The sequence below is a fragment of the Xenopus laevis genome, chromosome 1L (genome assembly GCF_017654675.1).
Source record: "Xenopus laevis strain J_2021 chromosome 1L, Xenopus_laevis_v10.1, whole genome shotgun sequence".
Classification (NCBI taxonomy): Eukaryota; Metazoa; Chordata; class Amphibia; order Anura; family Pipidae; genus Xenopus; species Xenopus laevis.
Window position 1 is genome coordinate 1162112 of NC_054371.1, and position 12948 is coordinate 1175059.

The 12948-nt window shown below is 40.4% G+C and overlaps 1 pseudogene; it reads left to right on the forward strand.

Moving 5' to 3' along the window:
• Window positions 1–4746: 4746 nt before the first annotated feature.
• On the forward strand, window positions 4747–4871 carry LOC121396306 (annotated as a pseudogene).
• The last annotated feature ends 8077 nt before the right edge of the window (window positions 4872–12948 follow it).

The window sequence follows — 12948 nt, forward strand, 5'->3', positions numbered from 1 at the left end:
CAAATGTCATTTTTGATTATGTATTTATTTTCTTACCTTAAATGTATGTGAAAGGAATAAATACAGCAAAGAGAAAGAGACATATAGAAGGTGAAGGCTAAATTGAGACATAAGCACATGGAATGTAGCAACACATTATTATTAAAATGAAATCCAATTGTAATATTGTTTTTTCTCTCTTCTACTTGCTCTTCAAGGGTTAACTCTAAACCATGTTCACTAACAAATAATTAATAGTGTAAAGCATATTTAATAATAATATAAATATTGGCCTTGGATGACATTAAACATTTCTAAAAAGAAATATCCAAAACATTAATAAATAACCATACCATAAATTGGTGTGGTGCAAGAAATACTGGTAATAATGAATAAATGGAGAACGTATTTCACACGCACACACACATATATACTCATAAACTACATATACCAATATCTATACTTAGGGGCAGATTTATCATAGCTAGAGTGAGTTTTTTTACCTTGAACAAACTCAAATGACCTCGAAACTCGAATATTCTAACAAATAGTCCGGACCGGAAATTCAATTCGAATTGAGTGTTTTTCCAAAAAAAAAACCCTTAAATGTCAAGAAGACTCAGCTGATTTTAAATAGTGACCTATCAAATTCAAGGTACTTACAGGGTCAAGATATGATAAATCTTGAATTAGAGTTTGGATTATTCCCAACTCGAATTTGTGAATTTTGACCAAAAACTCAAATTCGAATTTACCATTTAAACCATAATAAATCTGCCCCTAAATTTAGATTTTAGTATCACAATAGCCTTGGATGTTCTGCTTGTTCTAGGCAACATCCAAGCCTCTCTTAAAGTTGTTACCAGAATCAGCCATCATAATATCACCTGCATCACCCCCTACTCTGTTTCTTTTGAAGGTTATTTTCCTCTAGTCTGGAGGGGGGCCTCTGGTGTGGCTCCCCCTCTATCTGTCTATAATTTCCTCTAATTTCCTTGTTTTCCAGTTTGCTGCCCAGTTTCCCAACTTAGACAAATCACTGTGCAAAATGGCAGCATCCTGCATGGAACCTATAATTCTGCACAATTTAGTCTCATCTGCACAAATAGAAACAGTACTTTCAATGGCCACCTCCAGGTCATTAATAAACAAGTTGAAAAGCAAGGGACCTAGTACAGAGCCCTGCGGTACTCCACTAACAACACTGGTCCAATTAGAAAATGTTCCATTTACCACCACTCTTTGTAGTCTATCTTTTAGCCAGTTCTCTATCCAGGTACAAATACTATGTTCAAGGCCAACATTCCTTAATTTAACCAGTGACCTTCTGTGTGACACTGTATCAAATGCTTTAGCTGAGTGTAAATCACATCCACTGCCATCCCAGAGTCAAGGTGTTTACTCACCTTCTCATAAAAATAAATTACAATTAATTAGTCTGGCAAGATCTATTATAGTGATGGGCAAATAAATTTACCATGAATAAACTTGCGGCAAATTTCCACATAAAAATTGTCATGTGTCAAAATTATTTGGACTCCCAATTGACTTTAATACATTTGGACAAAATTATTGATGGTGTTGACATGCGTCAAATTTATTTTGATGCCCATTGACTAATCTATTATATGCATAAAGCCATGCTGGCACAAACTCATATTATTATTATTGCAATGAAGTCAAGTATCTTAACCCTTATTACCCCTTCTAAAAGTTTTCCTACCACTGATGTCAGACTAACTGGCTTATAATTGTGAGGCTGAGAATGGGATCCCTTTTTGAATAGCGGGACCACATTAGTTAATCGCCAGTCTCTCTGCACCATGCCAGACCTTAATGAATCCTGAAAAAATAAGTAAAGAGGTTTGACAATCACATGACTAAGCTTGTTCAGTACCCTGGAATGAATACTATCCGGTCCCGGACCTTTATTTATCTTTACAATTTCTCATGTGTGAACCATGCATTATTTGTTGAATTATTAGACTTAGGACTATTAAGAAGGAAACCTATATTACTTTGTTTGTCATTTATGTAGACAAATTTAAAATTACATTTCAGAATCTCTGCTTTATCTCTGTTCTCATCAATAGACCTCCTTTTGACAACAATGTTTCCATCCCATAAATTTTTTTACTATTTACATATTTAAAGGGATACTGTCATGGGAAAACATGTTTTTTCCAAAACACATCTGCTCCAGCAGAATTCTGCACTGAAATCCATTTCTCAAAAGAGCAAACAGATTTTTTTTATATTCAATTTTGAAATGTGACATGGGGGCTAAACATTTTGTCAGTTACCCAGCTGCCCCAGTCATGTGACTTATGCCTGCACTTTAGGCTGGAACTACTTTCTGGCAGGATGTTATTTCTCCTACTTAATGTAACTGAATCAGTCTCAGTGGGACTTGGCTTTAACGATAAAGTGCTGTTCATAGATCTACCAGGCAGCTGTTATCTTGTGCTAGGGAGCTGCTATCTGGTTACCTTCCCATTGTTCTGTTGTTAGGCTGCTGGGGGGAAAAGGGAGGGGGTGATATCATTCCAACTTGCAGTACAGCAGTAAAGAGTGATTGGATTTATGAGAGCACAAGTCACATGACTGGGGGCAGCTGGGAAATTGACAATATGTCTAGCCCCATGTCAGATTTCAAAATCGAATATAACAAAATCTGTTTGCTCTTTTGAAAAATGGATTTCAGTGCAGAATTCTCCTGGAGCATTTTGGGCAATATTGGAAATAAAACATGTTTTCCCATGACAGTATCCCTTTAAAAAAAAATATTTTGGGTTAATTTTACTCCTTGCAGCAATATCCTTTTCCTTATCAATTTTAGCTTGGCTGATGCTTTTTGTATGGTTTATTGGCCTCCTTAAACTGACAAATGTTTCAGCAGTCCCGACTAACATGAAAGCCTTAAAAGCAGGTCTTGTATTACCAACCTCGACACCAACACTTCTATTGAACCAAAAAGGTTTTGCTTTGCAACTACGTTCCTTTCTTTCAAGGGTAATATATGACATATACGTAGGGAATCCGTGCAAAATCATTGCACTTATCCCTGTAAGGGCAGAGAGTCTGTGTGTGGGCTGTAAGCTGTTACCTAGCAACCAGCTATTCAGTGATCTCAGTGCAACAGGAAGTGACACAGCAGCTAGTGAGTGACAGGAAGAGGAAGTCACAGAGACTGGCAAAAGAAGAAAGCCTGGCATAGAGAGCCGCATGGTGGACAGAGAAGGAAGCCAGAGAGCTGCTGGTGGGACCAGAGAGCTGAGAGGCTGCACCACATTCATTTGGATCAGACTGGCACAGGGAAGCCTCATACTGTGTCTGGAGAGACAGAGAGTGTGAGAGGAATCCAGACTGGAGGAACAACCAGCAGGAGATTCCTATCTGAGCATCCAAAGGGGCTGGTAATCTCACTGTATGTCTGACTGTGCTGGACTCACCTGAAGAGAGATCTAAAGTATCCAAAGAGGATTTGTGAGTATCCTGGTTAAAGGGACAGTACCCTAAAGAGCGCTGAAGATAAACAGGCTGTGTATTAAAGGACATTAAAGGACTTTACCTTTTTTCTTAGTTAGCTAGACAGATTGTGCTAGCAAGTTAGTTAGTGAGGCCCTATTGCCACCGGTTAGGAGTGCTGCATGTATTAGGTGCCCATTTATTTTATATAAACCATTATTTAGTTTAACCAATAGTGTGTGTGTGTTATTACTGTATTCCTAGTGGGGCCAACCGTAGGTCATTCCCAGATCCCACTAGGTGGAGGCACTGCGCTAGTAAGTACCAGGTACCCAGTCTCTCCCAATACCACTGCAGAGTGGCTTAGGTTTGTCCCGTGTCATCAGGTAAGCACCACACGTGGAGTGTAACACAGACAAAGGGGTGTCGAAAGGGTTACATATATATTTATTAGGCATCATTTTGAGACGTCCCATTTTTCTTTGTGTTTTTCTTCCAGTAAAAAGCCTTTCCCAGTTAATATGTTGCAGAGATGCCCTTGGCAAAGTTTTCATGTATATTAAGTGTTTTAGTTGGTCCCTTATAGAATTGCTTCTGCAACAGAATCTCAAAGGAGACCATGTTATGATCACTATTCCCTAAATGCCCCTCACCCACACAGATACTAGAGATAAGTCCAGTATTATCAGTTAGTGCAAGATTCAAAAGAGAGTTATTTCTAGAAGGTTCTTGAACGAGATGAAATAAATTTGTCATTCAGCATATTTACAAACCTACTAGCTTTTTCTGCAACCCCATTACTCTAGCCAAAGTCTGGATAACTGAAGTCACCCATAATAATTGTCCCATTTGTCCTGACAAACTCTCTGCATACAGTGGATGTTACTACTTTACCCTCTGATACTTACATTATTTAATAGAGTCTGCCCCTCACTCCTCCCCCATGACCCCCTACTAATCCCACTGCCCAGTCTACCCTAGTTTCCCCATAATTCATTATGTGTGAATACAACTATTCTAATTTGCTGGATGCTAAAGAGAGGCAAAGTGGATGCTAAAATGATACTGCCACTAACTTCTCACAGAACAGTATCATTTATCTATCAGTTGGAGACTGTATCTATATTCTATTATATTCTCACACGTACATCTCCCCCTAAGATCACTCCCCATATAAATTACTCTGGGGTGCCTCATAGACCTTGATTTCTACCATTAATACCATCTATCTATCTATCTATCTATCTATCTATCTATCTATCTATCTATCTATCTATCTATCTATCCTCAACTATCTGGATCGCTTCTCTGCCTTTTGGCTAAGATCAAGTGTAGTACCTTTGGAACCACTTGGTCCTCTGGCTGGCAAGACCAAAGAGGAGTATCTGTTCTTATGATCCTATCTGAAGAACGGAGAAACCATTGGTCCTCTGGACTAGGCTGACAAGCGGAAGCTTGATGAAAGCTGGGTCGCTGTGCTCCCATGAGGGAGGCCCCTGACTTTTTTTTTGAGTCAGGGGAGATGCACATGCACCCATGCTTAATCAAGCTTCACTTCCTTTGCTCTTACCATTAGGTGGGCGGGAAGTCTTTTCTTTTTCTGGCTGCCAACCAGAGCCTTGCAAAAGGCAACCAATGGCCTTGCACCGCCCACTCCAGCACCCTTTTTGTGTCCGGTTTGAGCACCCTGGATGGGGTCACGGTCTTTTGGCTGGACTCGCAGGCCATGACACACCCTGGGGGAAGCTTGGGCAGAACCCAGGGTAGACGGGACTCCCCCTAGCTTTGAGTCCAAACGGCCCCAAACCCCTTTGGGGGGCGGGAATGGTGGACCCACCCGTTCGAGCTGTTTGTTGTCGGTAGCTGGGAACAGCCTGGGCAACGGAGCCCATGCCTTCGGGTAGGACTCGAAAGGATGATTCAATATCATCTGGATTTTATGGTCTCTCCTCAAACAATGAAACTTACAGTTTATCTTTCTGGTAGAGAATCCATTAATGTTGTTCAAGAGCTGATACATAATGGCTGCCTGTAGTACTTTTCCCCACTCCAATTGGTTTCTAATTGGTAAAAACAAATAACCTGATCAGCACTGCAGAGTTATGTATTTCCCTGACAATTCCTATTAACCGCATATTTACAAAGTCAGGAATTCACATAAAACCTGATATATTTTGTTAATTTGTATTATATATTTTCTTTATTGTAATAAGGTTCCATCAAGACTTTCCCCCTCATTTTCAGACAGTGAAAACTGCTTCCAATGCTCAGACATGGAATGGCCAAACAAGAAGAGGATTCAGTGTATTCCCATGATGGAAGATTTTCTAAAATACAGTAATGATGCAATTTCTCTACTTTTTTTATCCATCTTAGTTCTGTTCTTCCTTATTACTGATGCAATGTTGGGAGTTTTTATTAAATACAGGACCACACCCATAGTGAGAGCCAACAACAGGAGCCTGAGCTTCCTCCTCCTTGTCTCCATCAAGCTGAGCTTCCTCAGTGTGTTTCTGTTCCTCGGTCGCCCTTTGGATATAACCTGCATGCTGCGCATCATCACTTTTGGAATCACCTTCTCCATAGCTGTCTCTTCTCTCCTGGCCAAGACTATCATGGTTTGTGTTGCTTTCAAAGCCACCAAGCCAGGGAGCTCATGGAGAAAATGGGTGGGAGTCAAACTGTCCAATTCTGTAGTCTTGTTCTGCTCATCCATTCAAATAATAATCTGCATGACTTGGTTGGCCATTTCTCCTCCCTTTCAGGAACTGGACCTTCACACTTACCCTGGAACCATCATTATTCAGTGCAATGAGGGCTCAGCTATTGGTTTTTACTCAGTTATTGGGTATATGGGGCTTCTGGCAGCTGTTAGTTTTGTTTTAGCATTTTTAGCTCGGACATTACCGGACAGTTTTAATGAGGCCAAGTATATCACTTTCAGCATGTTGCTCTTCTGCAGTGTTTGGATCACAATGATCCCGGCCTATCTGAGCACCAAAGGCAAAAACACTGTGTGTGTGGAGATATTTGCCATACTCACCTCAAGTGCTGGACTTTTAGCCTCTATATTTCTGCCCAAATGTTACATCATCATATTGAGACCTGATATTAACACAAAATCACAGTTACTGAGAAATGAAGCTTTATGATCTGTAGTTGATCTGTGTAAATGAACCTTAGAAGTGTCATCATTGAGTATCGGTAAAATGGTTCCCAGTGGCCACTGTCAGAGACTCTATGATACACAGCACTAAGGTGTTAAGTGAATGCTATTTTATTGTTACTTATATAGAAACTCACTTTTTAAATACCTGCTTACAGTATATACTTAGCTGTTATTGATACATACTGATTATAACAACAACCACACCATATAGTGTGATCATAATAAGGAGTAACTTTAGTATCTTTCTTAGGTAAGGATTAACATGCACCGATAACATAAAGGTGTTAATTGTCATAGAAATTAATTTAAAAAGAATTTGAACCCAATAACTAAAACATGTTCTAGAAAGATTAGAAAAGTAATTTATTATTCCACATGGGAACAAGTACTGGAGCAGTAATGGGAGCCAAAGTGGTACTTAGTACTGACCTACCAATCACTTGTGCCCCAGGAAATGATGCTGCCGCCACCCTTCATGGATCCCACATTGGGTGCTGCTGGGTGCAGAGTGTAACACCAGGGAACACAGGCCAGATTTATACTGTGGGTACAAGACAAGTTTGGGTACATTTTTTACACCATAAAGAATATACACATTGGTTCATAAGATTTACTGTGGCTAAAGGTAAATATTGAAATGCACCAAATGCTCATTTATCTGAGCACATATGGTGCAGACCTTATTAAAGGGGAAATATGAAAATTTGATATAAGCTTAATCAGACTGAAATAAAAAAACTTTCTGAATACAATTAACTAAATATTCTGTACCATTTCTGAAATAATCAAGTTTACCTTCACTATTCCTCTCTCAGCATCTGTTTCTCTTCATTCTCTCTTCATGCAGCAGTTGGGTGTCAGATATTCACTGACAGTTACATCCAATATATCTTATAGGGAGGCTCCTTTCCTAGCAGATGAATTAGAGCTCACTCAAATAACTGATTCCAGTACAAACAAAATGTAACAAAATAACTGCCTTTTGCACAAATTCTGCATGTAGAGAGACATAATATCTGGTGAGTTTAATAGAGTGAGCTCTAATACATCTTCTAGGCAAAATGAGCCTCCTTATAAGATATATTGGATGAAATAACATCTGCTATAGAAGCTGATAGAGCAAGACTGATAAATAATCACAATCAGAATATGCAGACTGTACTGGTTCCTGAATTGCATGTAATCTAATGTGGATTTTATAGCTTTTTGTATTATCTAATAAAACATTTCCCCAGTACTCCAGAGCCAACGGTGTCATTAATATGCAAAATAACCCTCCAATGAGAATCCGAGCTGTATAAATCACGTTATTTGTTCCTGAGTTGAAAGCTTTAAGCCCAGTTTCCCAGCACTGAACAAGGCTGTCCTTTATCATCATCATCATCATCATCATCATCATTTATTTATATAGCGCTGTCAAGATACGCAGTGCTTTACTGCAGTTATAGCAAACAGGGAATAAATGGTGGATAACAGACAAGGATTACAGAGTACAATAGGGTTTACAAACTAAAAGGTTAGGGTACAATTGAGACATTAGGATTGTATAAACACTTTGTCATTTTTGATACAGCAATGATTAATTAAGGTACATCGAATAAGCCTCTTTAAACAGATGGGTCTTTAAGGAGCGCTTGAAAGTTTGGAAGGAAGGAGAAAGTCTGACAGCTTGTGGCAGAGAGTTCCAGAGAAAAGCAGAAGCCCGAGAGAAGTCTTGTAGACGAGAATGGGCAGAAGTGACCAGAGGAGAAGTGAGGCGAAGATCAGAAGCAGAGCGTAGGTTTCGTGAAGGAGTGTATTTGGAGATTAGAGATGAAATATAGGGAGGGGTTTCATTAATAAGGGCCTTGAATGTGAGTGTAAGTAATTTGAATTTGATTCTAGAAGAGATTGGGAGCCAGTGAAGGGACATACATATGGGAGCAGCTGATGTTGAGCAGCGAGCTAGATGAATGAGTCTAGCAGCCGCGTATAGAACAGATTGGAGTTGTGAAAGGTGACTTGTTGGAATACCTGTGAGGAGTAAGTTGCAGTAATCAAGGTGGGAGATGTTGAGAGACTGAATCAGTGTTTTAGTTGATTCTGAACTGAGATAGGGTCATATTCGAGCAATGTTCCGCAGTTGAATACGGCAAGATTTTGCAAGTGTTTGAATGTGTGGTGAAAAAGACAGATGAGAGTCTAAGATGACTCCTAGGCAGTGTGCCTGTGTGGTGGAATGAAAGGTGGTGTTGTTTACGGTGAGTGATATCTGAGGGACAGGGGAAGATCTTGGAGGAAATATAATAAGTTCTGTTTTAGAAAGGTTCAGTTTCAGGTGGAGCTGAGACATCCAGGAGGAGACAGCAGAGAGAGAGTCTGTGACTTGGGAAAGGACAGAATTAGAAAGATCAGGAGTAGACAAGTAGAGTTGGGTGTCATCAGCATAAAGGTGATACTGAAGTCCAAATGACTGAATAAGTTTTCCTAGTGAAGTTGTATAGAGCGAGAACAGCAGGGGGCCAAGAACAGAGCCTTGAGGAACTCCAACAGAGAGTGGGAAAGTAGTAGAATTAGAGTTAGAGAAGGAAACTTTAAAGGAACGGTCAGACAGATAAGATGTAAACCATGAAAGAGCAGTGTCCCCAATGCCAGATGAGTGTAGAATGTCAAGGAGGAGTGTGTGGTCAACTGTGTCAAAGGCTGCAGAGAGATCTAGAAGGATTAGAATGGAATAATGACCTTTAGACTTTGCCAATAGAAGATCATTGGTTACTTTGGTGAGTGCAGTTTCAGTCGAGTGTGATGGGCGGAAGCCAGATTGCAGGGGGTCAAGGAGGGAGTTGTGAGTGAGATGCTGGATCAGGCGTTTGTAAACCAGCCTTTCTAGTAGTTTGGATGTGAATGGAAGAAGGGAGACCGGTCGATAGTTAGTGGGAGAGCTGGGATCAAGGGAAGGTTTTTTGAGGATAGGAGTGATTAGTGCTTGTTTGTATAATGATGGAAAGGTACCAGTAGAGAGTGAAAGATTAAATAGGTGGGTAAGTGCAGGAGAGAGTGTATCAGAGATTGGGTGGAGAAGGCGAGAGGGTATGGGGTCAAGGGAGCAGGTGGTGGGTTTTGAGCAGGCTAGAAGTTTGCTAACTTCATCTAGAGTTGCAGGGGTGAAGGAGTGCAAAGTAGATGTGAGTCGACTGCACGTTGGTCTGAGATTGTTGTCGGACGGTATGCTCAGCCTAATGAGATTGATTTTTTAATTAAAGAAATGAGCAAGGTCTTGGGCGGTAACATTAATAGGTGGAGGAGGTGGAGGGGGGCATAGGAGAGAGTTAAATGTGGCAAATAGCTGCTGTGGCTTGGAGGACATAGTAGATATTAGATAAGAGAAGTATTGTTCCTTGGCTAATGATAGAGCTCGGTTATAGCAGGAGAGCATGAATTTGAAGTGGATGAAGTCAGGATCAGTTCGTGACTTTCTTTACCGTCGCTCAGCTGATCTACTACATCTTCTGAGGTACCGTGTTACACTAGTGTGCCAGGGTTGGGGTTTAGCTGGCCGGCTGTGACGGGTGGTAGAAGGTGCAAGGGAGTTAAGTGCTGTTGAAAGGGCATCATTGTAGAGAGAAGCTGCCATATTGGGACAGGAGAGAGTATTAATATGAGATATGGATTGTGCTGATACTGTTGATAATTGTTGTGGTTCAAAGGCATTAAGGTTTCTGTACGTGTGGGTAGAGAGAGATGGTTGTGAAGGTGCAGGTGAAGGCAGTATCTGAAAGGAGAGTAGATGATGGTCAGACAGAGGGTAGGGAAAGTTAATTAAGTTGGATGGGCAGCATGAGTGGCAGAATATAAGGTCAAGAGCATGACCCTCAGTGTGGGTAGGTGAGTCGGTCCACTGAGAGAGACCAAATGAAGCTGTTAGAGAGAGAAGTTTAGAGGTGGCAGCAGAAGCAGAGATGTCAATGGGGATGTTGAAGTCCCCTAAAATGAGAGCAGGTGTCTCACTGGAGAGAAAGTATGGAAGCCAGGCAGCAAAGTGATCCAAGAAGGTGGAGTAGGGACCAGGGGGGCGAGATATGACAGCAACACGCAGAGAGATTGGAGAAAACAAACGTATGCTGTGGACTTCAAAAGAAGTGAAGGAGAGAGAAGTCGGTGTAGTTAGATTTTGAAACCTACATTTGGGGGAGAGAAGAAACCCCACCCCACCGCCATGACGGCCATCCGGTCTAGGAGTGTGAGTAAGTGAGAAGCCTCCATAGCAGAGGCAGCAGGTGAAGCAGTGTCTGAGGGGGAGAGCCATGTTTCAGTGATAGTCAGAAGGTGAAGGGATTTAGATATAAAGAGGTCATGGACTGCTGTTAGTTTATTGCAGATTGACCGTGCATTCCAGAGGCACATGAGAAAGGCAGGGAGGGTGCTGGTTTTATGTGAATTAGGTTTGCAAGATTAGAAGTGCGTAAAGTCTGAGAGCCTGGAAAAGACCTTGTTGAATGCCTGAGAGTAGGAATAAGTGAGGGTACAAATGAGTGAGTTGGACCAGGGTTTGGGGAGATGTCCCCAGCTGCAAGTAACAGTAATAATGAGAGTGAGACAAGGTGTGACCTAGATTTGACAGTGCGAGCAGTGTATTGTTTGATGGGATGAGAGGGGATAATAGATCTAACAATACAAGACAGTGTGTTTAAATTGAGAGAGGGTGAGGGGAGCAGTGAAGAGGAGATTTCAATTTCAGGATAGTTTGATGGATGTTGGTGTGCAGAGGATATATGCAGAAGTATAGAGAAGAGAGAGAGAAAAAGAAGGCAATCAAATTAAACATCGTTAAACAGTATAATCTGGCTTATCTTGTTGATAGAAGAACTGATGAGCAGTGATGTCCAATGTTTGCTTGGAGATTCTAATCAAACTCTAATCCAACTCTAATCCAACTCTGTCTAACTCTATATGTTGTACTTAAACTTTCTGTACTTCAACGTGATGGACTTAAATTGTTAAATGTGCCATAGCTCTCCTGCCATGCTCACCCCTGCTATGCTTCCCCTAGAGTCAATGTCCTGATATACAGCAAGAGGGTCACATGGGTGAGGGCCAGCAATTGATTTATTAAGACAAGTTACAGAAGAATCTCTGAGTCTGGTCATCTAACAGAAATCAATAGCAATAAAATGGACATACCAAACTATTCACTAAAGCAAGCAACAAATTGCTAGATAAATGTTAACTGGTGCATTTTAACACCTACCCCACAATTGAATAATTGGCAATGGTAATACAAAGATTTGCAGCAGAGTTGGATGGTGAGATGCAGAAAGCTAGGAGCAGTAAGTTCAATTAGCAGGAATTAGACATACCTGGAAGAGATGAGAAAGAGAGATGCAGTTCAGCAGCTATCCATATATGTAAGTTCTTAACTCTGTCTAACTCTATATGTTGTACTTAAACTTCTGTACTTTAACTTGATGGACTTAAGTTGTTAAATCTGCCATGGCTCTCCTGCCATGCTCACCCCTGCTTTATCCCCATGTCTCATTCCAATGTCATATAATAACCTTAAAATGGCACAATAATCTCTGTATGTAAGATAAGAGCAAGATGGCTGACATAGTGTTGGGAATCTAATTTTCTTGCATCTATAATTAAGTTTATACAATATCTATAGATCACTAGGGGGATTCAGAAAATATTCCCTGGAGGGATTCCCATAAATGATACTGAGCAGATACATCCCCAGGACATAGAGACACAGGTGTATTAAGGTTACAGGTACATATAAACCAGTGCTGCCTGTTATATACATTCATTACTGTATTCCATAAATATACTGAGCTGATAATCAATAACTAAATCTAACAATTTCTTTGCAATTACATAAAAATCCTTGCACTGTACATTAGACATGGGGAGATCACAAGGTGCAGATACAAATCAGTATATTACATATAGAGAAACCTTTGTAAAGGGGAAATTGCTTCCCAGATGGACTGTTTTGTATAAGCAAAGTGACTAACATATTGGGCACAGTTTGTGTCTCCCTATAGTAAACAGACTGTACATCATCTCCTTTCACTTGCTTTCAGCACAGTACATTGTATGTTGTTGTATGTTGTTGTATGTTGTTGTATGTTGTTGATATCAGAATTAGAGAGAGAGAGAGAGATGGTATTTCAGCTTCACGGCTTGTAAATGAATTTTGGGGGAATTAAGTGACTTATATCAGTGACAATGTGGTGTAAAACCTGATATATTGATCCAAAGACACTGCTTGATAGGGAACTTCAGTCACTGCCCAATGATGTCGTATCTATTTATCATGTTAATCACATATACAAGTAGTGAATATGGTTTCT